Raw genomic sequence first — 22,157 nt, 5'->3', positions numbered from 1 at the left:
CAATGGCAAACAGTACAACAATTAGCACGGAGCCCTGGGGTACCCCGTTTTCTTGGGAGAAGGTACGGGAGAGAGTAGTGTTCACCCGTACTTTAAATGTGCGCTCTGCCATAAATTCACGAAGAAAAAGGGGCAGCCGACCTCGAAAACCCCAAGAAAACAGTGTACGGAGGATGCCTGTCCTCCAACAGGTATCGTATGCTGTCTCCGGATCAAAAAATATCGCTACTGTTTGGCGTTTCCGGAGAAAATTGTTCATGATATAAGTGGAGAGAGCAACAAGATGGTCAACTGCAGAACGATGCTTTTGGAAACCGCATTGGGCAGGTGTTAAAAGACTGTGGGACTCCAGCCACCAGGCTAAACGGCAATTCACCATACGCTCCAAAACCTTACATACACTATTCGTGAGATAAATGGGGCGATAGTTAGAGGGGAGATGTTTGTCCTTTCCAAGTTTCGGAACAGCAACGACGATAGCTTCCCGCCATCGTCTCGGAAAAGCACTGTCGGTCCAAATTCGATTATAGAAGCGAAGGAGGTAACGCAGACTGTGGTATGATAAATGCAGCAACATTTGTATGTGGGTACCATCCGGTCCTGGGGCGGAAGAGCGAGAAGAAGAGAGCGCATGTTGGAGTTCCCGCATGGAGAAAACAGTATTGTAGCTTTCGCGACTTTGAGAGTAGAAAGCAAGAGGTTGCACTTCCGCTGCACGTTTCTTCGGGAGAAACGCTGGCGGATAATTTGAAGAGCTCGAAATCTCAGCAAAGTGTTGACCCAATGAGTTAGAAATTGCGACGGGGTCCACTAATTTATCATGTGCGACAGTGAGCCCAGAGACCGGGGAGAAACTAGGCGTTCCAGATAACCGCCGAATCAGACTCCAAACTTCCGAGGAGGGAGCGAAGGTGTTAAATGAGCTAGTAAAGAAGTCCCAGCTTGCCTTCTTGCTATCGCGGATGACGCGACGGCATCGCGCACGGAACTGCTTATAGCGGATACAGTTGGCCAAAGTAGGATGGTGTCTGAAAAAGCGAAGAGCACGTAGCCACTCACGTATTGCGTCACGGCACGCCTCGTTCCACCAATGAACCGGGGGGCGCCGGGGCAATTCGGAGGCGCGAGGTATTGAACGTTCCGCGGCTGTAAGAATAACTTCTGTAATATGAGTGACCTCATCGCCGACGCTAGGAAACTGACGGTCATCGAGTGCCGCTAGAGACGAAAAAAGTGTCCAATCGACTTGGGCAAACTTCCAGCGTCTCGGGCGCATGTATGGCAGTTGTGGCTGCAATCTAAGGACACATGGAAAGTGGTCACTCGAGTGTTTATCAGCAAGAGCGAACCATTCGACGCGCCGAGCTAGCGGAACAGTACCGACCGAAAGGTCCAAATGAGAGAAATTTAGGTGATGACAAACTGAAACCCTCAGCTGCGGACTGGTGTTGTTGATATATCTCGATGTGGACAGCTGAAAATGCGTGCCCCGACCGGGAATTGTGGACAGTTGGGAATGTGAGTCTCACGGGAAGCGTGCAAGGGATAAGTCCCTGTTGTCGCGCCTCGGTGGCTCAGATGGATAGAGCGTCTGCTATGTAAGCAGGAGATCCCGAGTTCGTGTCCCGGTCGCGGCACACATTATCAGCTGTCCACATCGAGGTACATCAGCAACACCTGTCGGCAGCTGAGGGTTTCAGTTAATCATTTATTCCAGGGAAAAGCTGCACGGTCATCAACAGTATTCTGTTCATTCGAGAACAGTTACTGAATATATGAGAGAAATTTGTCGTGGAGGCAGACAAAAACGTAGGGTCCCCAGTCTTGAAGCAAACAAGATCCGCTTGGTGGAAGACGTCTACCAATAATGAGCCGCGAGGACAAGGATGCGTAGATCCCCAAAGCGGGTGGTGGGCATTGAAGTCCCCAAACAGCAAATAGGGGGGGGGGGGGCGGAAGCTGACCAAGAAGATGAAGGAGATCAGCTCGTGCCATTGGTGTGGACGATGGAGCGTAGACAGTACAAAGAGAGAAGGTGTATCCAGGTGGGAAAGACGGACAGCAACAGCTTCGAAGGAAGTGTTTAAGGGGATTTGGTGATAATGGCGAGTATGATGGAGAAAGATCATGAGTCCTCCATGTGCTGGAGTGCCTTCTACAGAGGGGAGATCAAATCGGACTGACTGAAAATGGGGGAAAACAAAGCGGTCGTGGGGACGCAGCTATGTTTCCTGAAGACAGAAGATGACCGGCTGGTAGGATCGTAAGAGGATCGATAATTCATCCCGATTTGCTCGAATGCCGCCGATATTCCAGTGGATAATGGACACAGGGTGGGCATAAAATGGAAGAATGTGACCAAGGTTGCCCTCAACTCAACGACTGCTCAGAGCTTGCGACCGACAGCGTGGAACGGCATTCAGCTGAAGGCATAAGATCATGATCGATAGACTGCTCGGGAGCAGCTCCTGCCATCAGCGATCGGCCGGTTGATCGGTCACCAGCAGTGCGCCTCGGCGACATAGAAGTTGGCTGAGAGCAGTTACCGCCAGTCGGTGCTGTAGATGAGACACGCCATGGCAGAAAGGAGAGGAACTGGGTTTCTTATTAGCCTTTTTGGAATCAGAACGTTGAGATGGAGGAGGAACCGATGGTTGTGAAATTGGGGGTACGTAAAAAATCTTCACGAGTAGGCTCCTTTCTGGATGTCTGGGTGTCTGAATTTGGGGCTCGAGATTTAGCAGAACCCGATGAAGGGTGAGCCATAGAGTGAGGAGGTGAGATTGGGGAGGTTGAACAGGCGATCTTTGCGCTGGCCGATCTGACGACCATGGCACTAAAGGTGAGATCACAAGTCTGAGTGGCTGCCTCCTTTGTTGGCCGAGGAGAGGCAAGGACGGTGCTGTATTTACCTGTATGAGGCACAGTGGGCTTTCTACTGGCGAATAACTTTTGAGCAGCGAAGGTCGACACCTTTTCCTTCACTCGGATTTCCTGAATGAACCGTTCGTCTTTAAAAATGGGGCAATCTCTAGAGGAAGCAGCGTGGTCACCCATACAGTTGATGCAATGAGGGGATGGAGGTGGACAAGCACCCTCATGGGCATCCTTGCCACATGTAATGCATTTCGCCGGATTGGAACAGGACTGGCTGGTATGACTGAACCACTGACACCGATAGCAACGCGTAGGGTTTGGGATGTAAGGGCGAACGGAAATTATCTCATTGCCCGCTTTTATGTTCGATGGGAGTTGAACTCTGTCAAATGTCAAGAAGACAGTACGGATTTGAACGATGTTCTTGTCAACCCTTTTCACGACTCGATGAACAGCCGTGACGCCCTGATCAGACAGGTAGTTTTGAATTTCCTCGCCGGCCGGAGTGGCCGTGCGGTTAAAGGCGCTACAGTCTGGAACCGCACGACCGCTACGGTCGCAGGTTCGAATCCTGCCTCGGGCATGGATGTGTGTGATGTCCTTAGGTTAGTTAGGTTTAAGTAGTTCTAAGTTCTAGGGGACTGATGACCACAGCAGTTGAGTCCCATAGTGCTCAGAGCCATTTGAACCATTTGAATTTCCTCATCGGACAATCCATCGAGGGAGCGTGTATAAACGACCCCACATGATGAATTTAAAGTGCAGTGCGCTTCCACCTGGAAAGGGAAGGTGTGTAGCAGTGAAGTACGCAGCAATTTTTGTGCCTGGAGGGCACTGACTGTTTCTAACAAGGTGCCATTTCGTAATCGGGAACAAGTCTTTACAGGACCTGCAATTGTGTCGACACGTTTCTGAATAATGAAAGGTTTGACCGTGGAGAAGTGTTGACCTTCGTCAGACAGAGAAACAACAAGAAACTGTGGCAACGATGGAAGAACTGTCTGTGGCTGAGACTCATTTGAACTTACGCTTATGAGCAGACATAGTAGACGATGAGGAAACCATTGCGGAAGTATCCCCCATGATTACCAGTGTCTCTGATGGCGCGCTCCTTCCTTGTGGGGGCCCTCTCTGAGGGCTCTCCCACCTTATGTGATTGTTCACACCTTAGGCCACACCTCCTGAGAAACGGATGGAGGGACCAATCGGCACTTTCGGAAGGTATCAGCTCGGGTAGTCACCCCTCCCTGGGCCTGGCCATTACCAGGTGGTACGTATGTGTCCTACCTGTCTACCCGGGGCGGGGAATTACGCATTAGCCCGTCACCGGCTATGCAAGGGAATGCGTGGTTCGGCCTTCAGACACGCACAGCGAGGAAAAAAGTGAAAGTGGAAAAAAAAGAAAGGCAAAGGAAAGAAGAGAGGTCTCAAACGCCACAGTGGAGAAAAGGGTAAAAAGAAGAGGTAATGAAAAGAGGAGGACAAAGGAAGGACAAAGACTTGCCAGCAGAGAAAGTGAAGAAGAGAGACTGTTTTACATTGTCGAGCGTCGGTCTCCGGATGTAGGCACAAACCATTCTCCCAGAGGGGGAGAAAGGTAAGGAACGAGGTGGGGGAAAGCGAGGGGCGAAGATGGAGGATGGGGATGGGGAAGGATGCGGAAAAGGAAGGTGTGCAGCCCAGAAAGGAAGGAGGGCCACATTAGCTCAGGGTCCCATGCTTGCTACACACGTATCCACAGAAGAGTTGAGGACCCCCTGGGGGGTACGCACTATGTGTCAAAGAGGTATGTATCTGTCGAACTGGCACTGGTGGGAGGCTGAACGCTGATATGAGGACGTCCACCAATGGACGCTCCCGGTCCTTTCCAATCTTTCTGCATCGTTCGCTTATACAGAGAATCGCCCTTTGCTGTACATTGAATAGACCAAGTCGTCCATCACACCTCACACGTTTCACACCGGGCCTTAAAGGTTGTTTCCACCATCAGATAGTAACCGAAGGACGCTTGCAGACAAAGTACAATGGTGTGCAGAAAGGATTCGGTGTAACATGCACCAGTTTCGAAGCAACATGACGACTGAGGAAGACCACCCACTGAAAAAGGTCGAAGAGGCAGAATGGAATGTTGAAGATCTGGGATCACTCTGTGAAGCGGGCCGAAAATTAATGGCGGTTGTGTTTGATGTATTGAGGTAAACGCAGTGTCCAGGTACTTGATCGTATGCAACCTTAGGAAGGGTGCTAGGTCAGCATCTGAGAGGCTGTATCCTATTGATCAGGGCCGCATATTTGTTCACATTCGGCAGCGTAGGGTCTTGATTTAATTATCATTTCATTCTAGAGCACTGCATGGTCACCAATGGTATTCGGACATGTCTGAAAGAACAGATACCATCTTCATGTAGTTAAGGCTAACCGGCTATTGACCTTCTCCTGTGCTTGATGCACACGTATTGACCGAACTCTTACCGGACTCGGTAAGATTGCCGCGAGTAATGAATGTAATGGGCAGCAGCATTAAGAATGTAGTGTGTGGACATTAAGTTGAGAATGTGGGTCTTACGGGGAACGTGCGAGGGATAAGTCCCTGTGGTCACTCTATCCTTGTGCCATCAGTAGCTCAGATGGATAGGGCATCTGCCATGCAAGCAGGAGATCCTGGGTTCGAGTCCCGGTAGGGGCACACATTTTCGGACATGTTCGAAAGAACAAATACCATCTTCATATTTATTTACATTGATTGAGCTGACTGGCTCTGCGCCTTATATCACAACTTCTTCAGTGGTCTGTCGTATTACCGCTCCTCAGCAAACCAGGTGGAGCAGATCTTTGCCATATGCTTGACAATGCTGTCGTAGAATAACTCCCGTGATCTTATATTTGAGGTTCTCAGTGAGGTGTTCCAGAGCGATGGTGTATATTAGAATCGACAGTCTTGTCAGGTAGGTCACCACATCGTAAATGGACTCGTTAAGCGACCGGTAACTAGTATGTGGGAGCTAACGCTGTCATAAATACTCTTTATGACGTTGTGGGTAGCCCATCCGAGCCATCACGGAGAATAGGAAACCGTGACGTACTTTATCGTATGGGATGTCAAAGTCGATGGCAACCAAAGTTGCCCGGAGGCGACACGTCGCCAGTTCCAGTCTGCATACTCACCCGACCATCTGGAGTCGTCTGTTGCAGTGAAAGGATGCTGTGAAGTAGGGGACGAAGGCACACCTCCAAAATGCGGGCAAAGGTTTTACAATCCGCATTAAGAAGGTAAGAGGCCAGTAGCTGGTGACTGTCACATCACAACATGCCTTATGTACAGGAATGATGTTGCCAATGACAAAGCTGGGAGTGATAACAAGACCCAGTGTGAAAAGCTCTTGAAGCATTCTGCTCCATCTTTTCGTCATTAACGTCCAGAAGCCACGATAGAGCTCTACAGTCAGACTCTCCATTCTGGGAGACTTGTTAATGGCACCCTTGTCGATGGCAGTCTCCACTTCGCCCCTGGTAATCGGTTCCATCAGCTGGGTATTCTCTCCGTCGTTGATTGTGCGGGTGATGTAAGATGAGACCTGACCAGCTGCTGTCTCATCGGCAATCCAAGCGCTGTTGTTGCTCTGGTAGTGATCAGCGAAAGCGGTGGCTATTTTAAATTGTTGGGTGAGAGTTTGTGCCTCTGGCGTGACGTGTTTGGCCATAAGCTGTCGTCGTAGTCGTCGGTCCTCAGTTGAAATATGATGTAAGGGAGGTATCTCATGGTGCAGTGAGTCTTGGAGACGTGTTCCCAAGAGGACTCCCTGTAGTTTCCTCGTGAGTAGCATTTGTCTAGGTCACTCACTGTGCACCCACATGTGCAATCGCGCCGCTGACAGTTTACTCTGTGACTCGGTATCACAAAGCGCTCACCCACGGAGTAACGGGCAACAGTCGCCTGCTCTTTCCACACGTGTAAGAAAACAGACTCTTCCTATACAGCTTCGACACAACTTAGTGGCATTAATGGGCCTGGAAAGCGTTCAAATGCGTTTAGAATTAGAATTTCTTTTTACGTGTCCATTATCGATGTTTCTATGGTGAAGGTATGTGCTGATATTCACCAAATATTACTGCAGTAGTAAAAAAATTTTAGTGATAGACGAATATTAAATATTATTGTAGGTCATTGTTTCAGTTGCGGAATTTTACATTTCTGCGAAATAATAGCTGATAAATTAATGTCACTTTCCATCAGCTGCTAAAATCGTACTGCATTTAGTCATATTCTGAATAGAACAACGTAAAACGATTTATGTTCAGGAGTGTGAAAAGACTAACTGTGAACTTTGCTTACAATTAATAAAAAAAACTTCAATCCAGCGACAACGTAGACTTCCATGAGTAAATCAAGCAAATTAACTAGGACGACTCGTTACATTTGATAATATGAACAGAGAGAGAAAGGAAGTGTAAGGTTAAGAGAGACGACTGTTATTCGAATATTATTTCTATCTGAATAATTATACGAATAAGTAGATCATTCAGACAAATTCGCCAATAACACATAATCTCACATTTTTTTGCTTACATCTTATACGGAATTAGCATTTGCTCCCTTGGCTCAGTATGGTTTCTGTTTGATACATAACTCGTCTATGGTTTATCCAGAAATATGCGTTTGTGGCTCAGTGGCTTAAGTTCCAGACTACATAACTTAGGCTTAGGGTTTGACGCTCATGTCGTCTGAAAATTTTCTGTCCTTATCAGTTCTTTCACCTATAACAATGACGGTAACATCGAGTGAAGCGTATTTCAGAGTACGTGTTGAACTTCAGATCCCCCCTGTAACTGACTGTATAAATCTGCTCAGAGGTGGGAGGAAGACAAGGACACACGACCATGCCTAGTAAAGGACTACAGGACTTATCTATCCTTCAAGTTAAGCACAGCTGTACTTGATTTGCAGCGCAACAAATGAAACATAAAAATGCTCAGTTTGGGGTGTAGTGCATTGGGCAACCGCAAAGTTGAGGAGCCAATTTAGTCATGTAGCTGACGATCAGTGATGACGAATCAGCCGAGCATGATGGACATGGAATATGTTATGTCTTTTTTTTTGTTATAAAAACGTACTTTACTATAGCAACAAAAATTATTTTTCCATCGTTTCTTTTCTTTAGGTGCTGTGGATTACAAGTTCACTGACATGCATGTTGTAGCATATAGAAACTACAGTGACTCATCAGTTTTTATGCATCCAATTTTGCATGAAAATCTCACTATTAAAAATTTACGAATACCGTAGAAAAGCCCCATACCAAACAAGGGAGTACCGATACTGTGGTCATTGTCACAGACAAGGCATTTCGTACGACTGAAAATTTAATGCGTCCCTACGGAGGAGCAGCGCACGATAGCCGCGCGGTCTGGGACGCCTTTCCACGGTTAGCGCAGGTCCCTTCGTCGGGGATCCGAGTCCCCCCCCCCCCTGGGGCATGTGTTTGCGTGTTGTCCTTAGCTTAAGTTAGTTTAAATTAGATTAAGTAGTATGTAAGCCTAGGGACCAATAACTTCTGCAGTTTGGTCCCATAGGAACTTCCACAAATTTCCAAAATTTCCTTACGGAGGAAGGAGTTTAACAAACAATAAAATAACCCTTAAAAAGCGACTTTCTCCGACTACGACGACACTTCGGCAAATAAATGGACAACAGCGAACATTTTATCACCCAGTCGATATTTGAGAAGAATTTACAATTGGCATAATAAATGCATGCTGTGTTTTACAAAATAATGTGCCAGAAAGAGATGGCTAAACATTTGAATACATATTTTATGTCCCTCCAGAACTGAAAACTCCCCACGTCCTAAAGCTGTCGAAAGTCGTCATGAAACTTGGCTGCTTCGACAAGTGCACAGAGACTGAAGGCGGCCACTTCGTTCTCTACGAGATAGCCCGCTTACAATTGGCAGCGCAGAGCCACGAAATCACAGCAGCCCTGCTGCGCGGGCTACAGTGCGCCGTCATTTTTTTTTTATTCACTGACGCAGCCTGGCTGCCTAAGTGCTTTACAGTCCTTACGCTATCGACTCGGCTCTCTTCAAGGGTCTCTGCAACTGCCAGTAAGTCTCCCCCTCCCACTGCAAACATGGGGCAAGAACTCTACGTATGCAGTCAACGACGAGAATATAGCCGACAAAAACTCTCAATCTTCATCACCTACCTTAGATTGCTAACACTATCAGATATGGGTGTTTCTTTCTTACAATTACGCAATTCGTGGTTGTACTGCTACAAAAACAGTGAACCAAGCAAGAACTCAGCGGTTTCTAACAAATAACATCATTGGACCTTAGATTGAAAGTCTCCTAATGCTACTGAACGTCCAAAGTCATCCAAAGTGCTTTAGGATTAACTTTAAATAAGTTTACCATTACCATGCAAAACAGTTTTTCGATTCGACATCGGTCCAGGCAGTGACGTAGAGCTTTAAGATTCAAAAATTTCGGAACAGACACTGGGTTCGAGGTTATAAAAGAGTTCGTAATATTGCAACTTACTTGCAACTTGTGTATAGTACTTTAAAATTGTTAAGAGACGATAGGAAGACTTTTTCGCCTCTCTCTACCAACTGAAATTATTGCAGCACAGTCTTAACAACGATTTAAAAACAATTAGTTCACTCTGTTACTATCGATGACCAAGGTAGGCTAACAACAAACGTCAGATATATAATAGCCAAAGAAATGTCTAAGAGATTTGGTCACGAATTTCGAATGACATTATGACATGAAAAGAAGGTAACGTTTAGAAAGTGATTTGAGAAGTGAACTTAAAGTTAAATCAAAGCGAATTATTTCCCAAAAACTACTGCAGAATTTATGAATTATCAATTTTTGCTGTAGAAGATAGGCCAAAGTCATGCATCGAAGCCATGATTAAACACTAATTCGAGTCTGCACTGGGTATGTAGAACTATTTTCTTTAGTGTCAGAATGGTAGATCTCCATACATCAAATAAAGTTTGTGATTAGACGTTTCGAAGAAGAGTTGTTCCGAACGCTAACTTAAAAGAAACAAGAAGTACATTTGTTAAATGTCTGATAAAGAATTGCAGCAATAAATGGAATACGATTTTATATTTATTTATTGTTCCTAACTCTTTATTCACAGATGACAATTAAGTGTTTTTTTTTTGTGTAAGTGAATAATGTTTGGAATAAAAGTTTTTATTTATGAATAACGAATAGTAATTTATATGAATACCATTATTCGTCATTGACATCAATGTCGCCCAAGTCTGGTGCTAAGTGAAGCACATCGCACATGTGAACACTGCAGATTTGCAATCTATTTCCTAGTGAGGGCAGGAGCGTGAAATCCGCTTGGCTGCAGACAAACCCTTCAACGGCTGCACCAGGGACCCTATTCTGTTGTATCTTTCCGCCATTTTGCCGATCGATTCGGTACGCGAGAGCACCGAGCAATCTTGTTTTCGAAGCCCCAACATCATTCTGTAAGCATTTCGGAAGCGGTGCCGAACGGTCCTAGCGAGCCGAAACGCTGTTGTCAGTTCTCCTCGCGCCAACCACTCAAAAGGAATCTGTCTCCTAACCGCGCATGCGCACTGCAGCCCCACAGCGGCACAAACTCGAAGCGGCAAATAGCTGACACAGGCATGCTATTCTTCACAGTATCGAAGGGTGTGGTTAGAGTACATAATACTGTTCAAATTTCGCTGCCCACATGCATCCATGAATGCTTGATAATGATAGAACGTTGACTGTGTTCTGGAAACTATCATAAATGTCACATTATGTCATTTTATTCTCAGTCACATAGACATCTTGTTTTGGAATGTATCTTTTGGAATATGAGTTGGGAATGGAGAGTAGTACTGCATTGTACAAATACATCTGTAGAAACACCCAAAAAATTCGTTATTTTTTCTATTTTCCGTCGCTCCTTAGTTGCTTCAAAATTCATGGAGGTATGTTCCGTCCATGAAACTAATTGAAGCAGATTGTTTATTGCCATACATGTTTCATTTCTTTTATTCTTGGCAATAAACAAACTGCCTTCAATTAGTTGCATAGACGGAACACATCTGCACAAAACCGAAAAATTGTTTAAGAGAGTGTCAAAGAATAAGAAGATGCATAGAACGTGGTTGTGACTCGCTCCTAGAGAGCCAAATGATGATGTAGGCAGCTTCCCTGTATGATACATCAACGATTTGGTTCATAAAAACAAATGTAAAAAGACGCCTTTTCGAGAGCGTGTGGTGAGTGCAGCTATAGAAGTTCGTTGTATTTTATAACATGCATCTGATGAATCAAAATGTTTCATATATGGTCGTATAGTCTGAAAATATTGTGGAGGGAATCTTTTATCTCTGTCTACAGTTGTTAAGGATTCGATCGCAGATAAACACTTGTGACAAGCTAGAGTATAAAGCCGATTGCTGCTAGTTTCATTCGCAGTAATTTAAGTTATTTCTCTTAGATCCTTGTCTGACCACACTCTCGGAAATCGCTAGTTATTCAGAAGAAAATGGTGAATTAATTGTGACACAAAAAAGTATAAATTCCACTGTCAGTTGTTTCCTGCACAACAATTTCATCTTTCATTTCTTAAACATACGGAAGTCATGAAATGAAAGGTACTCATTACTGAGAAAGAGCACTCTTATCTGTAAATAATGACGTATATTTCAGAAAAATACATACATTTGATCGTTAACGAAGTCTAAAAAATGTGTTGCAAACATGAAAAGCAAAAAAAAAAAAAAATTTCCTACTAAGCGGTATTCAAACCTACAGCCTTTGATAGGAGAATTCATTGGCTTACCAACTTCGCTGTTACAGCTCACATGCGTTCAGCCCTTTATTCTGCGTAATTCACAAGAGGGAGATGGAGGCTACTTCAGTGCCGAATGATGCGGGCGTAAGCTGTAAATGCATGAAATTATGGAAGGTTACCTCTATCAGGCATCATAAAATTCCTTCCATTGTTACTTAAAAGTTTTCAACGCATTTTGATAATTAATAAATAATCCATTAGCGGAAAAAAGTATGAAAAGTCACTAGTAATTTCAGCTAACACCCATGTGATATACCTGTATCTTAGCAGAGCCGACCTTTTGCAATTAATAATTTTTTAAACACTTACGTTAAGATAGCATGTGAAACTTCCTGGCAGATTAAAACTGTGTGCCCGACCGAGACTCGAACTCGGGACCTTTGCCTTTCGGGGGCAAGTGCTCTACCAACTGAGCTACCGAAGCACGACTTACGCCCGGTGCTCACAGCTTTACTTCTGCCAGTATCTCGTCTCCTACCTTCCAAACTTTACAGAAGAACCGAAAATCGCGTCGCTACCAAGGCTAGCCTGCTGCACCGATCGCAGGAGAGCTTCTGTAAAGTTTGGAAGGTAGGAGACGAGATACTGGCAGAAGTAAAGCTGTGAGTACCGGGCGTGAGTCGTGCTTCGGTAGCTCAGTTGGTAGAGCACTTGCCCGCGAAAGGCAAAGGTCACGAGTTCGAGTCTCGGTCGGGCACGCAATTTTAATCTGCCAGGAAGTTTCATATCAGCGCACACTCCGCTGCAGAGTGAAAATCTCATTTTGGAAGATAGCATGTATTTTGTGAGAATATTATTATATATATTATATATTTTTTATGTTACAATCATGCACAGTAAAAACAGTACAAACCATATTTTTAACAAAGGAAAATAGTCTATTATGAACTCACTTTCCACCTGGAGGCATCCTGGTGATTCTCCAGTAATACGATCACTAAATCCGAAGCTAAAACCGCTCAATATGTTTAAAATAGCAAATTATAGTTGTATATAAACCACACCGAACTGAACAAGAGCGTCTCGCCGAAATCCAAAACCTCTCAGTACAGTTGTCGAAAATTCGTCAAGAGGACCGATCGGTAACAGGTCTCAGAAGCTTATTGAATAGGAACTTCGGATAAAGAACCGAAAATCGCGTCGCTACCAAGGCTAGCCTGCTGCACCGATCGGTGTGAAGGATACAGAATAGGGCCCCAGCCACATGACCGGTAAATACGCACTCACATTGCTGTCATTAGCATCGGTAATCTTCGGCAACTTCGCGAAAAGTATCCGCACACCACAGGCGCTTTCTGGGCATGCAGAAAGGACACACAGGTGCATGGCTCTATTTTAGACACCATCTTTACTATGCGTTTCGAGTGGGGTGACGCACACTGAGACCCTATTCCGTATCTTTCTGCATTTTGTGGGTCTTTCTGTACATGAGCTCACCGAACGATCTTGTTTTCGAAGGAGAGTCCCAACATTGTTCTATAAGCAATTCGGAAGCGATACTGAACGGTTCTAGCGAACCAAGACGCTGTTGCCAGTCCTCCCTGTGCCAACAAATCAAACGAGATCTGCCTCAGATCTGTGCATGTGCACTTCAACCTGAAGCGGAATCTGTTTTCTGTCATTCCTTAGTTGCTTTAGAATTCAATGGAGTACGTTCAGTCTATGCAGAACTCAATAAACAACTTTTTTATGTGGTTGAGTGCCGGTGAAAAGTGTCCTACAAAAACCGGGGTATGCAGAGAGTGAGATGCCACTTGAGCTATCAGGGTGCCCGTCAGACTGGCGTGGGCAGAGGCTCATGTTGAGATAAAGTGACAGTGCACGGTTATAGAAATAAATTAAATCGATACCACCAGCCCGCTGTGACGGTGTCAAGGTGGTGTTCACGAAATATCCATATGCTGTCTGAAATATGTCGGCCACCGTAACCGTCAAGGGAAGGACGTGCACAAAATGTAGTCCAGTTTGGAGACAAGGTAGATGTTGGCATAAACTCTTCGTAGGCGCATGTCCATTAGACGCAATTTGCTGCACGTGTCAGAGCACTGGTTCGGCGAATAGTGCTATAGAACTGCACTCCTAAACATTTGAGTACGGGCACCTTGTCAAAGAGCGAAACCGTTGCTTGGGAAAGCCTCCACCGACATCCACGTATTTTATCTTTTTCGCGTTGATGACGCTCCCAGCAAGCGTCCTGTGCTGGCGTAGCCACTGAAGTGCCATGTGCATTTCTTCCTGGCCAGGAACACCACATCATCGGCGAATGCACCACAACGAATGGTCACGTCCCGTATGCAAATTCCTGCTAATCGCCTCTGTGGACCGAGCAAAGCTGGTTCAAGCGCTGCCGCAAATAATATACCCGACAAGGGGCAATGTGGCCAGACTGGTAACCGTTCACTATCATGCGGGAACGCGCTCCGTGGATCAGACGAAGGACCGCTTGTGCAGACTCTGGAGAGAGGCCCATAAATTCCAAAACTGCACGTAAGGAGCCGTGGTGTACTCGGTCGAATGCGTGGTCAAAATCGACGGTGACAAGGGCGCCTCGTATTTTGCAGGCCGTCGTCAAAGCAATTACGTCTCGGTATGCACCTAACGCTGTATGAATGTTCCTGACATCACCTAAACATGTCTGATCGGTGTGGATGGCTTCCCAATAGCAGAGTGGAGACGCGCGCGGAGGATGCGGGCGAAGGTCTTGTAGTCGTTGTTGAGGAGTGTGAGTGAGCGAAAGTCCTGCCACCTACAACCACCATTCGGTTTCGGTACTGGGATCAAGATGCCGTCTGTGAATTCTGTGGTGACAGTGAAATCGGGGTGGACCAGTTCTTGAACCATTTGGAGCCACTTGTCGCCCGTAAGGTCATAAAAAGTGCTGTAGAATTCCAGGGGTAAACCGTCCGGCCCTGGCGATTTTTTCAGTGCTCCAAATGCCAAGACCGATGTCAGCTCGTCGGATGTGATGGGCAACATTGTATCGGGTACCATATCCCTAGGCGCGGGAAAACCGTGCAACAGCTCGTCATAATTACATACGTTTCGCAGATCGTCCATATACAAGGTCCCTTAGTGTGGGGCGAACGTGTGCGCTATGTCCATTTGCGTCACTGCGGGGCCGCCTGCCTCCTCGTTTATCGGCAGGAGGAGCTCACGTTTGCGGTGGCGCCTCTCGCGCTCAATGTGATAGACTGACGCCTTTACGTTGGGGATGCAGTCTTGCACTCGCGCTCGGCTGCTCTGCCCTGATGCGAAGTAGACGAGATTTCATGCATCGTACGGACATCTGACGTTCGGGAGACGGCGATTGCGTCGCCAGCTCTCGTAACGCTATTTAGTAAAATTCCGATGTCATCCTTTGCCAGTTAGATATGTCACGTCCATAGGCCATCAGGGTCTTTTGGAGTGCAGGTTTGACCATCCCAGCCACCACAGCAACGTAGAAGTGTACATGGGCAGGCTCCTAAAGCAGCGACGCCACGTGTCAGTAACTGCTTGCCGACACGCTTCCTCGCGAAGGAGGGTGACGTTTAGCGTCCATGGGCCTCTGCTGCACCTGGTAAGTTGTCCGCGTAAGGTGATAGTTCAGATATACGCGCGATGAGCCGTGAAGACCGTCGGCCAGTGTTCTGCACCACGGTTCACTGTGCGGAGGCCACGCGAGACATATAATCGGCAGAGTGGACGGTAAGATGCGTATATCCGCACTGGTTCCCATGATGTAAGAGCCATGTGTCGTGGAGCGCGAGGTCACATACCAGTGCTTGTAGACTCGGGCGTGGGACGTAACGCGGTATCAGGTTCTAAGGCCGCAGAACACTGCTAAAATCACCGCCCACTATGTAATGGTCCATATTTCCTTGGAAAATTGGGGCGACCACCTCCGAATAAAAGACGTGAGTGTCACCACCGTGTGAAGAACCGGAGGGAGCGTAGACGTTAACGAGGTGGACTGCGCCAAGCGTGAGAGCGATGCCTAGCAAGTTCGGCAAGTATGTTACGTCCGTCGCTTCCATGTTATCTCGGAGAAGGATGGCCGTTCCTCCTACTCCATCAGATGGTAGGCTGTAAGTTGTGTAGTCACCAAGGTGTGAAGAACCGGAGGGATCGTAGACGTTAACAAGGTGGACTGCGCCAAGCGTGAGAGCGATGCCTAGCAAGTTCGGCAAGTACGTTACGTCCGTCGCTTCCATGTTATCTCGGAGAAGGATGGCCGTTCCTCCTACTCCATCAGATGGTAGGCTGTAAGTTGTGTAGTCACATAGGCCTAAACGCAGGTCGGGACGGACCTCCTGGAGAAGGGAAATGTCCAAATCTGCCGCTCTTATAATGTCGTGTAAGACTGACTGTTCTCTCATGGTATGACTAAGACATATCAAATGGTGGAGGCAATGTACGGGTGGAAGCCCACTGTGAGCTCGTAATCCACACAGCCATCCGGCTGCATGATGTGCATTACTGTGCCATATGATCCCCTGACTGACAGGGCCCTCTGGACTCTATGTCAGCCATGGGCTGCAGAGGAGGTATCGATGTGTGCTGTGCATCATCTGCATCCACGTCGTCTGCCCAATCACCAAGAGAGGATTGGGAGGTCACTGATGGCTGTTCTCAGGAGCCCACATTTTGGGAGTTGATGCGACGCTCCTCGTGATCAGGGCCACCAGGTGTAGGGGATTGTTCCTTGTCGTCAGGCGCCTTCTGGTGAATGAGGCTGCTGGAATCCGTTCCAACTGCAGATGCGGCAACAGAGATGATGTCTTCCATTAGTCACACATTTCTGTCCCATTTTTCATCTGACATTCGTCTCTTCTTGTGTTGCTTGGGTGATCTTTGGTTGCGATTCCGAGGCTTGACACCCACTGGAGGGTGGGACTCGACATGGTCTCGGTCATCGGGAATCCCTGTGTCCGATCCAGACATGGACAGTGGCTGGGTGCCCCTGACGCCGCGATGGGCAGACGCTGCAGAAACCTCTGCACCATTTGGCTGCGGTGGCGTCGTCGTCGTCATCGGTGCCGACTCTCCAACGGAGCTTTCAGTGGCTTGAGGTGGTATCAGGTTTCGATCATCCCTCACGTCATGTCGTGCCGCCTCCACACAAGTAGAGGGAGAGAGGTCATCGTGGATCGTTGGGGAAGATCATTGCAGGGCACCTGAATGAGGCGGCGCTGCAGGCCTCAGTTCTAACATGGCCCTCCTGACCTCAGCCTGAGCAGGTCCTAGGTTGGCCATCACATATAACATTTGTGCGGCAGCGGCCAACGTGCTTCTTAAGTTCTACATGCACTTGTCGTACCCTGTTAAGGACAGGATACGTTTCGATTGTATTCCACTTCTCCTCTGTGTGACTCAAAACTGCCATATGGCCGCAGCGCGTCAACGCCAATGTTGGCGGGAACTTCGAATTGTAGTTCAAAGACGCGCGCGTTACGCACCCCCAATCCAGCATGGTCAACTGCTACTACGCTCACATTACCGTCTGCGTGGCAGAAGCGGAAGCCGTATCTAGATCGTTGGAGGAGTCTGTCACAGGCTGCTCCGTCAATCAGTTTGAGGTACACTGCGCTGGATACAATAAATAAATGGATGCCTATCATTTCTTGCGGTTCTATGTGCATGACGTCTCGAAGAAAGTATTCGGCCTTCGGTCTCGTGTACCATGCTTTGATCGTTAGTCGATATGATAACGCCATGGTGGGTCGGTACCGGTCTATAAGTCAAAACAACGACGCACGACCGCGCGTTAGCGAGTGAACGACAACGACTGCGGAGCGCTGCTCGGCGCGCCTAGCCCGTCCCCACGGTGTCACAGCCGAAAGTCGTCCGTGACCTTTGACATTGCAGTTTGTTGCCTTACCCGCTTGGCTACTACAACGCACATGCTTTCAGCACTTTATTCCGAGTAATTCACTCGAGAGAGATGCATAATTTCAGACGAGAGTGACGCAGGCTACTTCACTGCCAAATGATGCGGGCGCAAGCTATAAATGCATGAAATTTTGGAAGGTTTTGTCTGTCATGCTTCACAAAATTCCTTTTCATTGTTACTTAAAAGATTTAAATGCGTTTCGATAGTTAATAAGTAAACCATTTGCGGAAAAAAGTACGCGAAGTCACTAGTAATTTCAGCTAACACTCACGTGACATACCTATATGTAAGCAGAGCCGAACTTCTGAAATTTAATTATTTTACAAATTCTGAATTATGTAAAAATAACTGATATTTTGTGAGAATATTGACCAAACTATTTTCTTGATGTCATAATCATTCACAGTAACAACAATATAAACCAAATATCTGACAAAGGAAAAGAGTCTATTATGAACTCACTTTCCACCCAGATGCGTCCTGGTGATTCCTCAGTAACACAATCACTACATTCGAAGCTAAAACCTTCGAAAATAACAAATTCTAGGTGGAAATAAACCACACAGAACCGAACAAGTGGGCTGTACCGAAACCTAAAACCTCTCGGCACAGTTGACGAAAAATCGATGGGAGTACCTATCGGTAACATGTCTCAGAAGCTTACAGAATAGCAACTTCTGATAATGAACCGAAAATGACGTCAGTACTGAGGCTTACCTGCTGCACCGATTGGTATGAATGATACAGAATTGGGTCCTTGGATTCGCATTTAGGTGGAGAACGGTCCAAATCTTCCTCTGGCTATCCTCATTTTAGGTTTTCTGTGATTTTCCAAAATCGCTTTAGGCAAATGCTGGACTGGTTTCTTTGAAAGGACGCAGCCGACTTCCTTCACCATTCTTCCATAATCTGAAGGGACTCTAAGCAATACCAACCAACCATCAAACTATACACGTTAATCAATTTCCTCTCTCTCTCTCTCTCTCTCTCTCTGCATGGTTGGGTCAGATCCTTGGATTTTTAAGTCTCAGAGGATGGCACTGTAGTAGTTAGGTGTGTGTCAGCGCCATTCCGCCATGTGCTTCCTGTACCACATCAGTTTTTGTCATTAGGAGGGCGTGTCAGATCCTAACAACTAATTCACAGCCCTTATGTAGGTGGGCAGTAAAGTGCTCCAAGTCTGTGTTACGCGCCTTTGGCATTCCATCGCCTGGAGATGATTGTTGTTCATTTTCCAAGGCATACGACTACGCCAGACTGGTTTTGGTTTGAGGAGAATCATGCAGATTTATACACTGTAGTCAGCGAAACGCAAGCAGCCACAGGTCAGCGTTTATGACATCAGATGCTAGCCTCCCGGAGACGTACGAGTATTCTATCACGTCGGCTTAACCGAATGGCTTGTTTGACTCATGGATCCATAGGAATTGCCATACTTACTTCCCATGTGATGCTGAGCTAGAGGTCTGACGAGCATGCGAAGTTCTTGACAGGTATTAAAGTAAGTCGCCTTACCTTTCTGTTGCAAATATGCAACTAGTTTAACGCCCTTAGGACAACGGGGTAATGGATTTGGAGTAGAATGTGGCTCTTTCATGCTGGTGGGTGGAACCTGGTTGGGCGTAGATGTTGATGATATGCCTGTCCGCAGTGGTGAAGGCCATGTCTCACGCTGTTGGGAGAAGGATGAGATCTGTATTGGGAATCTTCCACGGACGTATGCAGCTGCGCCCTTTTCGAGAGGGTCACTGATAGACGTGTAAAGTGTGTATCAGGCAAAATGAGGGTAGCAGCTAGTTGCGCTTCCTCTAGCAGTGCAGTGTCAACGTCAGATGCACAAATTATGTCTCGTAACAGAGACAATTTCTGGGGCCAACTGATGCGGTATACATAAATGACCTTGTGGATGACATCGGAAGTTCACTGAGGCTTTTTGCAGATGATGCTGTGGTGTATCGAGAGGTTGTAACAATGGAAAATTGTACTGAAATGCAGGAGGATCTGCAGCGAATTGACGCATGGTGCAGGGAATGGCAATTGAATCTCAATGTAGACAAGTGTAATGTGCTGCGAATACGCAGAAAGATAGATCCTTTATCATTTAGCTACAAAATAGCAGGTCAGCAACTGGAAGCAGTTAATACCATAAATTATCTGGGAGTACGCATTAGGAGTGATTTAAAATGGAATGATCATATAATGTTGATCGTCGGTAAAGCAGATGCCAGACTGAGATTCATTGGAGGAATCCTAAGGAAATGCAATCCGAAAACAAAGGAAGTAGTTACAGTACGCTTGTTCGCCCACTGCTTGAATACTGCTCAGCAGTGTGGCATCCGTACCAGATAGGGTTGATAGAAGATATAGAGAAGATCCAACGGAGAGCAGCGCGCTTCGTTACAGGATCATTTAGTAATCGCGAAAGCGTTACGGAGATGATAGATAAACTCCAGTGGAAGACTCTGCAGGAGAGACGCTCAGTAGCTCGGTACGGGCTTTTGTTGAAGTTTCGAGAACATACCTTCACCGAAGAGTCAAGCAGTATATTGCTCCCTCCTACGTATATCTCGCGAAGAGACCATGAGGATAAAATCAGAGAGATTAGAGCCCACACAGAGGCATACCGACAATCCTTCTTACGAGACTGGAATAGAAGGGAGAACCGATAGAGGTACTCAAGGTACCCTCCGCCTCACACCGTCAGGTGGCTTGCGGAGTATGGATGTAGATGTAGATGTACCAATCGTTGTAATCCAGTGTGATGGGCAGCGTGATAAAGGAAGGTTCGGTGTAATGTTGTAGGTAATCTAGAGTAAACAAGGAGGTTATAGACCATCCTGTCCAGCACCCATAGTTGCAGCCTTGGTAAGTTTTGGTCGTGACCCCAGGAGTCGGTCGCTTCACTCGGAGGTACAGAGTCCTGACTAATCATCCGTTCGCTCCAGCGGTATATGGTGCTTCACTGTTGAAGAACCATGAAAGAGGTGGACACTCCTCCGGTTCGATAGCCTTTTGACTTTTCAGGGCAGGGGGCTGTTTGTGAGTCGTGGTTTATTTGTGTCCTAAACTTCAGTCGATTCGTAGTCGTCGTCCGGAGGTGAAGCATTCCGACCTGAGATCGTGTTACATCTGCGTTTATAATGTTTCGGTGACTGCTTCTCCCGTGACCGGTCTTCTGCGTCGGAAGACGGGAGTGAATCACCTCGTCCCAGCACAAAAGCTGTCTCCGGTACTATCGTTGATGTAAACTCCATTGGGTCTTCTGAGAGGTGGTCGGCTTCCGCTGGTGGTGGTACCGGTGCAATCGACATGGCCGTTTCTTGTCTGGAGGTTGTGCAAAGGTATATCGGTTGCTTCCAGTCAGGGTGCCGATGCAAGATCCAAAAGGTGGTGCAAAGTTGCGTGGGGAACGAGAACCGTCACGTAGGAGAGTGGAATGGACTAGTTTCTGGTTGAAGGCGTCACCTCAGAGGCCGGCAGTTGTATGATGAGATTCTAGGAACATTGTGATCGAACGTGCTCTTCCTTGCCGCTTCCTGTACAAGTTCGCATTTGGCTGTCGCTTACGGAGGTAAGATGGCACATGACGATGTAAGTCCACGTTTATCTGGTGGATATAATTGAGGACTGGATATGTTCGAAACTGTGCCCACCGTTCGGCGGCACGGCCGTAAACGGTGCCTTAAGAACGAAAGGCATCCATGACGTCGACCGACGGGTATTTGAAAGGCAGTTCAGAATTGTCCTTCCTGGTCGACCGACACGTGCCCGACGCTACTGTCGACTTGGCAGAAACGAAGTCCCTGCTGCGTGTTCCGAAGGATCTTAGCGCAGGTCGCGTCATCGGTGTCTTAAACATACATCGTGCTTTTCAGTATAGATAAGCCAATGCCTACTATATCGTTCGCCGGTATTTTAGCTGCATCACGACGAAAGCGCTCTACCTCGAGTGTCTTTGGTCTTGCATAGTCACTACAGAATGTAAAACGGAGTTTTGATTTACGGAATCTGTTCGCCATTGTTCTGGAGTATCACACGGCGCACGAGTTACGTCCGCAGAAGATAAACAAAACTAGCACGCGAGCTCCGCTGGCGAAAATACAGGACGTCTGCACTGCTCAGCTGCTAAAGCCAGACTTCCCTAGACAACGGGTATTTTTTTTTATTTTGAGAGTCAACTAAATCCTTGCTCCAAGCGTTGATCCTCTACAGGTAGCCCTGCATTTCGCAAAAATTTTCAAGCGTTGCGGCGTCTCTGTATACAACAGCTTAGTCTGCGAAAAGCCTCATGGAATTTCCGACATCCAGTAAATCATTTATATATATATAGTGTGAAAAGTATGTGTCGTATACCACTCCCACGGGGCACATCCGAAGATTTCTGCCCGTTGAGAACGATGTGCTGTACTCCGTGCCCCAGAAACTCTTCAATTCAGTCACATAACTGCTCTGATATTCTGTACGCTCGTATTTTTTATTTTGTTCATAAGGCGCCAGTGCCGAATTGTAGACAACGTCTTCAGGAAGTCAAGGAACACCGCATCATCCTGAGCGTTGGTATTTACTG

The 22,157-nt window shown here is 46.8% G+C and overlaps 1 non-coding gene across 1 annotated transcript; it reads right to left on the bottom strand.

Annotated features, from left to right (window-relative positions):
- Positions 1–12,068: 12,068 nt before the first annotated feature.
- On the bottom strand, positions 12,069–12,143 carry Trnas-cga (transfer RNA serine (anticodon CGA)). Its single transcript has one exon. It is a non-coding gene; the product is annotated as a tRNA-Ser (tRNA).
- Between the last annotated feature and the right edge of the window lie 10,014 nt (positions 12,144–22,157).

Source organism: Schistocerca serialis, chromosome 1 (genome assembly GCF_023864345.2).
Source record: "Schistocerca serialis cubense isolate TAMUIC-IGC-003099 chromosome 1, iqSchSeri2.2, whole genome shotgun sequence".
Classification (NCBI taxonomy): Eukaryota; Metazoa; Arthropoda; class Insecta; order Orthoptera; family Acrididae; genus Schistocerca; species Schistocerca serialis.
Note: the sequence above shows the minus strand (reverse complement) of the source record. Positions and strands in the feature narration are given on the sequence as shown.